Here is a 7,801-nt window from a genome sequence, read left to right as displayed (position 1 = left end):
TGAAATGGTACCGAGACCTGTGGTTCCTTTTTTTGTGTGTGTTGAGTAACATGAAACTTGGCAGTGGTCAAGGGCACTAAAGTTCAAGTACAAATTCTAATATAAATCTAAGCAGTCTCACTTGCTTCAGGACTGAAGTTCTCTGATGCTCTCTGCAAGTATGCAGCTTGTTTTCCTGGCCTGCTTCTTGGAATCCATTTGAGCAGCAGTGAGATTAAAACAGTACCATTTCCCCTTGTGTTGGCAGAAAGGCACAGCCTGAATTCCTGGCCTTGAGCTTCAGTCTCACCCTTAAATTTTACTTTGGCAGTAAGACGTGATTCCTCACTCAACTTCAACTCTGAAACTAAGGTCTCTATCATGGACACCTTCCAATCAGGGTTCCTGCTAAGTGCATGTGGGCTGGGGTGCGGCCCACACCTGGGAGCACCTGGCAGCCGGGGCGAAATGGGTAGGAAAGATGCTGGGGCCCTGCTGTGTGCTAACATGTGGTTTGGTGGGCAGTTCTCCGCCCCCTCACCCACCCACTGCCAGTCTGAGTACCTCAAAAAGGGTACTCCAAAAGGCGCTCCACTTATTATATTGGTCAATTAATTTGCCAGTTAGCCAGGCACATATATTTCATGGTCTCCACTATTTCATCGTTTGGTTGAAAAGCAGACACACCTTAACACACCTGGGGATTTGAGTCACTTCGAGCTGTGTGTAAACCCATGTTTTGTGGTGACCTATTAATAATCAAATCTCTAATGCCCTGAATCAGCTCGTCCTTCTGCCTCCCTGCAAGCATTAGCTCCTTACCTTCGTGGTGGGTTAGGATTTTAACTAGCACTGCTTTGTTAACTTTGAGAAATGGTGCCACTCAAGAGCAACTTCTTCACTTTAGGAATACCTCCTTTCTAGTGAACTTTCTGGTACTGGAGCCTTGTTTTGGGATGCACCTACATTCAGAGCTCAAAGGTATTGATAGTTATTCATCTGTGGGAAGAGACCCTGTAGCTCCCCAGGGCCATGATTTCCTGGGTGTCTGACTGGGGCTGTCTACGAAGGAGAGCCCTTCGGTTGGATTCTGTAAGGTGAAGAACTCCCATTTGCCAGGGTTAGATCCAGATCCTTAATCTGGCAGAGACCAGAATGTCACAGCTGATTTTGGAACCTATTCCAGTTCAGCCAGTTACATTCAGAGGACCAAGGGAGGTACGTAGGGAGGACGTGTGTTAAAAGACCTGGCGACTTTTCAGGATTGCTTATGGAGACTGCCCAAGGTGAGCATCAGGAAAGAAAATGTGTTTTTGTTTTGTTTTGTTTTTTGGTGAGTTCTAAATCTTGTTTACCTATCACTTTTTCAAAAATAGTTTAAGTGTAAACTAAAGAAAACGCTTGGAGGTTTGCCTGGGCTGGTGAGAGTTGGTACAAATTGTCACGTGTGTTTGTATAGGAAGGTGAGAAGACGATTCACTAAAGAGGAAGTCATTAAATAATATGGATATATGGGCGTTTTAAAACTCTAGCCATCTGGTCTCCCCCCAGCCCCCAAAGGATAAAAAAAAAATAGCTGCTTTTGGAAAATTAAGAGTTTTTATCCAGTAATTTCCAAATTAATATAGATGAAAAGTAAGATACTTATTAGACTGAATTGGAAGCTTTTTGTTATTCTGGGTTTGCATAGCCTTCGAAATACTAATTTCTTAGTGATGCCTAAGATATGTGAGGTTTCCTCTTTGGTGTGATGGTCACTGACCTTCTTATGTGATGAAGGTGAAATCACTTGTCAATGCAAACTGTATTAGAAGTTGATGAAATAAAGCTTTGAGTTTGAGAAATAAAGATATATTTAAAAAACCCCAAAACCTTGTCTGTTATGGTCATTTCTTTGTGTCTCCTCAACAGTGGAACCTGTTTTAGGTTTCAGAAAACCTGTTTCGTGGCGGGGTGGGGGAGGGGTCAGTTATTAACATTCTCAGCCTTAGATACTTCTCTGGGAGATGGTGCTTTCTCTGGGGGAAGAGGTGTGTGCTCACCTTTCGGGCCATAATTCCCTTCATATCTGGGCTCTTCTCCAGGGTGCCTGACTGATTTAAACTGAGCCACGTTATTGACCCCAGCCTCTCGGCTAATGCCTACATCAGCTGGACTCTGTCTTCGCTGGCATCTTGTTTGATTCGGCATTAAAGACTAGATTCTCTGGAGCTTGACCTTGGCCCAAAACCCATTTTCAATAAGAACCGAAATAACTTCTGCTATCCTATATCCAACTGCTACCATGGTTTCTTCGTGCTTTAGAAGTACAGAAGTGATCTAGAACTGTTCAGGAAGGTTGGAGTGACTTTTCCTCCCCCCACCCCACCCCCCGCCATCATCACAAGAATTGGAATCGAAACTTTTCCATCTTAGGTTTGCCTCCGAGCCTGCTGCGGGGTCCTTTCCCTCCTCATCTGTACTGCATGTTCCTTCCGAAACGCCCGTTGACATCGGCCTTTTCGGTACTGCCTTAAACTCCTGCCTGGGCCACTTCTCGAGTCCTGTCACTTGTCTTGATTTACCCAAGGGCTCTTTCTAAAAAAGATGTGCCTGTGCCCCTCCCGTACATTTCAATCTGTTTAAGACCCTACTGTGCAAGGGCACCTGTCAGACTTACAAACGTGAGGAGTTCTGCAGGTCTAGCCCCAGCCTACCTTGGCAGTCCCTTCCTGCCTCTTCTGAGCGGGCCTTCTTACAGCATCCGGGCGCACAGTTCTGCCTGTGCAGCCCAGCACACAGCGGGCCTCTTGCAGCTGGGCGGAGCTGGCCCACTTCCGGCTTCCCTGGCCTGCTGTTTCTGTGGGTGGGCTGACTGGGTTGCATCACTCCTTCCCGGGGCTTGCAAACACCTGCCTGTTTCGTTTTCCCCTGACTGCCTCCCACACAGCTGACCACGATCTGGTGCCTCAGATGTTGAACCCGGGGTTTTCATCCCTGGAGGACTTGGCCTGGGGCCGCTAGCAGCGATGAGGCCCAGCTCTGGGTATTAAGCTGGCTGTGTTGTAATGCCTCCTTCCAGTGCCAACACGGGAGTCCAGGCATTGTCCAGACCAATGTTTACATGCAGAGCACCTTGTGTGGGAAGTGGGGGTGCTCAGTCCCCCGGAATGAATAGTCACGTCCTGGACGCTGTAACGTTATTGATCACCAGCTCTTGACCTCCCGAACACGGTCAGTACTTACGGCTGCTGTCTTCACACTCCGCTGCGTTCTTCCTCACTCCCCGCCCCCCGAACACCCCCACACATCTACCTTCTGGTGTTCTCGTGGAACGTTTCTTGTGTGGCCTCCAAGGGATTGTTGTTCAGCACTGGCACGGTGCTTCCATCTCCGCTTCGGACACCCAGGATTCCAGAAGTATGCTTTCAACGGGTGGGGAATGCTTTCCCCCTTCACTTGGGTGGGATAACAACATACTTGTCTGCAATTTGGGATCAATATCTGTTGGCAGACGCTAGGAGCATTAATGGAACATGAGAGGGTTTACCAAACAACCTTGGGGAGAAACAAAGGCCAAAGCTCCCGTGTGGCACACCCTCTCCGACCTTACCTTGGGGGTGCACTGTGCATCTTAGATTCCCTGTGCATCGTAGGACAAGTAGAACTGAGAGTTAAGGCAGGGGTGGAGCCCAGTCTGGGGCATGGTAAGAGGCTGGGTGGCCCCGTGGAGAGGGTCGCTTCCACCACCCACTAAGGGGGGATTGGTGAGGTAGACACGCTCCCTCTCTGAAAAATGCAGCAGCAGAGCTAGGCCCGGGGCTGGTTTCTCACCTCCGGGCCCCATGCTTTCTTCTGTACCACGGGGCCGTGTCCCTGTTCCGGGGGTAAATGCTATCTAGAAGAATGTGCTGGCCTAGCAGATGAGCCACATGTCTCTTGGCTGCTTGACTGCCATCCCTCTCTCGAGCAGATTTCTGCGAGTGCTGCCAAAAACCCAGGGAAGCCGGGCCCTGTGAGGAGGCTGAGTTTCACGTAGGTCACTCCGCACCCAGCTAGGGGGCGGTCCGGCCCACCTGGACGGCGGGCCACAATGGCACCACGGGTCTATTGACTCCGGGGCTTGCTCATCAAGTCACCACACAGGCTGCTTTTTACTGTGGGAAGTTTCTTAAAAGTGGCCCCAGAGGAAGGCGGGAGAAGGGAGTCACCTGCCGCCTTTCCCATCCTCACCTGGGATGGAGGGATGGGGGGGAGGAGTCTGGGGCTGGGGTACAGTGTGTGAGGGAGAGAGACTGGGACAGCACAGCAGCGCCTTTGTCCTGGCTCTCCTAAACCATCTAACTCCATCCACTGTGGGTAGCGTGTGAGCCTTTGCCCCAGGAGTCTGCTGGAAACTACCACCATATGAGAAAACGGAGTGACAGTCGCTCGCATTTGGCTTTAGGGTCTACCAAGTGCTCATTACAAAAATCTCAGCTTGTGGACCACAGGAACCCGGGAGGCGGGTAGCAGTAGTCCCACTTTACAGACAAGGAGTGGGGAGCTCTGAGCACCCCAGAGCTGCCCAACGTGACCTAACGTGTGAGAGGCAGAGCCTGTGCTCTAACACCTGACTCCAATGCCCCTGTTCTTCCCACCGTTAGACACCCTGAAGGCCCTCCCTAACCTGCCAATCACCGTGCAGATGTTAATTGTGCCCCCAGCCCCCTCTCAATGGCCAGAGAGGTGCTGCATTGCCTGGTAATAGATGGGCTTCCACTTGCACAGGACAAGAACCCCGTGGACCGGCCCGCAGTGTTTCTCAGACAGCCCTGCCTTTGCCAGTCAGGTCAGGAGGGGACTGGGGGACCTAGTGCAGGCTCGCTATCGTGTTTAGGGAATACCACGGAGCGCCAGGTCCTGTGCTCGGGGATGGGATGGTGAAGTTCACAGGGGAAACTAAAATGTCACACGGCTGGCAGAGCCAGGGCCAGGCCAGACCAGGGGGTGTCTGCCTTCAGGGCTCAAGCTTTTAGCCCCTCTACGATATGCTCTTCTGCTTTCAAAGCGTACTTTTCAGGGTAGCACCTGGAAGAGGCCCCTGAGAACTAGTATCCCACCTTCCAACGTCCACGGTTAGTAAGCAGCATATCAAACAGGGTCCCAAAGGACTGATTCATTAAAAGCAAAAATTAAGCCCGTTGACTGAGCTCAAATAGGGTGTCTGTATTGGATTGTGGCTGGCATAATCTGTTAAACTTGAACTGAAATGGAAACCTTTTCTTTTCTCCTTATGCAGGAAGTTACTTGGTAGAGGGGTATTTAAGGACCTGCAGGCTGGAGGGTCAGGGAGTGCAGGAGCTCTTATAGACGTCAAGAAACCGGCTTCCCCACGGCTACGGGACAACGAAACCAAGAAAGGAGGGGACTCTGGAAACTAATAGCAAAACCTGAAGTGGTTCCTGGAATGGAACACCTGTAGATTTCTGTGCGCTAAATATGGTGGAAGTTGGGTCATCTTATCCTTAAGTAAACACTACAGCTAGGCAAAGACCTTTTCAGAAAGAATCTTGACATTGGCTTATGGTAGCTGGAGGCTGGGCGAGGCAGCGAGCTTGGGGCAGCTGGGAAAGGCCCCTCCCCCTCCCCCATCCCCACCCCCGGGCCAACTCTTGCTCTTCTGCTACCTCCCTGCTGTTTCAGGTTCCCATGCAAAAGATCTCTCTGTGGTCCTTCCCTCCCCTTAGGTCCATTCCACGGATCTGACTGTCCTGGTGCCTCTCTTCCCTCCCCCAGTGGGGAGGGATCAGTTTCCTTGGCCTCCACGTGAGCAGCACGGGGGTCAGATGGGAGAAGGGCCCCTCTCCCTCGGGCACGGGCAGCGGGGGGCAGCTTTTCAGCAGGCTTATTTTCCATCCTACTTCAGCTACTACTGAGAGGAAAATGATTCTTTCTTTGCCTTTTGAGTTTTGGCCACTGCTGAACCGGGCCCAGCCCCTATTTAGGGAAATGTCACACCAGATGCTCATTGTCACAGCCCTCAGCCCCACCGGGCCGGGGGGTGGGGTGGGGGGCGATGCTTCCGGCCCCCTGCCTGAATGCCAGTTCTGGACCCAGCGGGGTGCGTGGGAACTGAGGCGAGGAGCCCCAGAGAGGCAGAAGGGCCGTGGGACAAAGGAGCAGGAGCTTTGGAACCAGAGGTCCAGACCCAGCCTGTGCCTCGTCCTCCCCTGTGCTCTCCTAAACCACTGCCAGCCCAGCTGTCCATATAGGGAGATGCAGATGATGGTGATGCTGGCTCTGGAGTCGCTGAGAATTAGAGACACAAGGTACTTGACATCAAGCCCCGAGCCCAGCAGCAGCGCCCGTAGATGCTATCTATTCCTTCATACTATCTGCCCTCTAAGAGTTTCTAGTGTGCCTGGGGAACTAAGAGAAGCTATGTGGCGTTTAAAGCACTGACCTATGTGTGCCACAGATTCTTTGGCTCTACTGAACATCAAGAAGTGAGTCATAACACTGGCTACACTTCACTGAAACCTATGCAGCTGGCTTAGGGTGTCCCTAATACTATCGCTAATGCCCATGACAGCTCTACCAGGTAAGTGGCAGGCGTCTGTCCCCCCTACCCCATGCCCGATGGAACAGACGAGGAACCAAGGCTCAGAAAGGTTGAGTGACATGCTGCAGCCCACACAGCCACGGAGTGGTCCATCAGCCCAGGCTGAGCCATTTTTACTCCTGGAGCCAAGATGGTGTGGACCATGCCCAGCTGCTGGGCTGGGAGCCTGGGGCAGTGGCCAGTGCTCCGTCCTGGCAGACCGCCCCATTGCCCATTGGCCCATGGGTTGCAATATCATCATAATTCCCACTAGACAACCAGCTAGCCTCTCTCCCGAGGTGTTTCCGGCTCACACAGTTCCCCAGAACTCCAGAAGCACTTCCCCCACCCCTGTAGCCCAGGGAGGGGCAAACAGGGAATGAAAGATGCTGTTCTGGAGAGCTGCAGTGAACTCACTGTAGAATGACGTCACTTTTGTCCTTTCACTGAACAACTTCCCCGTCCCAGGAATTAGAACCTACATAGGCTGAAAAGGCCCAGAACCCTCCTGCTTCAGTGCAACAGGCTCTTTTGTAAATGTGTGACCCGCTGGTTTTGCTGGGATGTGCACATTTCCAATAATGGTGATGATCAACAAAGAGGACTTTGCATGGAAGGGGCGTTTCCTCTCTCCAAAGCTGCTGTTTCAGATGTTCCCCCATGGCCCGGGCCCCGGGGCTAGCCCACCCCCGTCCCTCACCGGGGCCTGCTCCCTCAGACCCAGTGCCAAGCAGTCCTGGGGAGATGGCAGAAGCTGGGATTTCCCATGCTGACATTCCTGAGCACAGCTGAGTTTTCTCCGCTCCACAAGTGTCTCCCCCACCCGAGGAGCATTCAGTGACTTCCAGCACGGTCAGCAGCCAGGACCTGTGGGGAAAGAGGTAGCGAGACACGGCACAGCCATCTGAGATCAGCTCGGGCAAGTTTCTGATCCGGCCGTAGTGGAAACCAACTAGATAAATAACTTCTTGGGGGCAATATGAGGGTCTTTCTAGCTCAAGGGTCAGCAGTTTTTTCCATAAAGGGCCAAATAGATAATAGTTCAGTCTCTGTTGTAACTATTTAACTCTGCTGTTCTCACACACACAAAAAAAACCAGCAAGAGTTAATACCATGTTCCAATAAAACTTTATTTATACACACTGAAATTTGCATTTAATATAATTTTGATGTATCCTGAAATATTATGATGTTGATTTCCCCCAACCATTCAAAATGTAAAATCCATTCTTGCTTGCCGGCTGTATGAAAACAGGTGAC

Source organism: Callorhinus ursinus, unplaced genomic scaffold (assembly GCF_003265705.2).
Source record: "Callorhinus ursinus isolate GAN/ISIS: 27379988/994484 unplaced genomic scaffold, GSC_fseal_2.0 scaffold9, whole genome shotgun sequence".
NCBI lineage: Eukaryota > Metazoa > Chordata > Mammalia > Carnivora > Otariidae > Callorhinus > Callorhinus ursinus.
The sequence above is the reverse complement of the archived record's forward strand: the minus strand, read 5'-3'. Positions refer to the sequence as shown.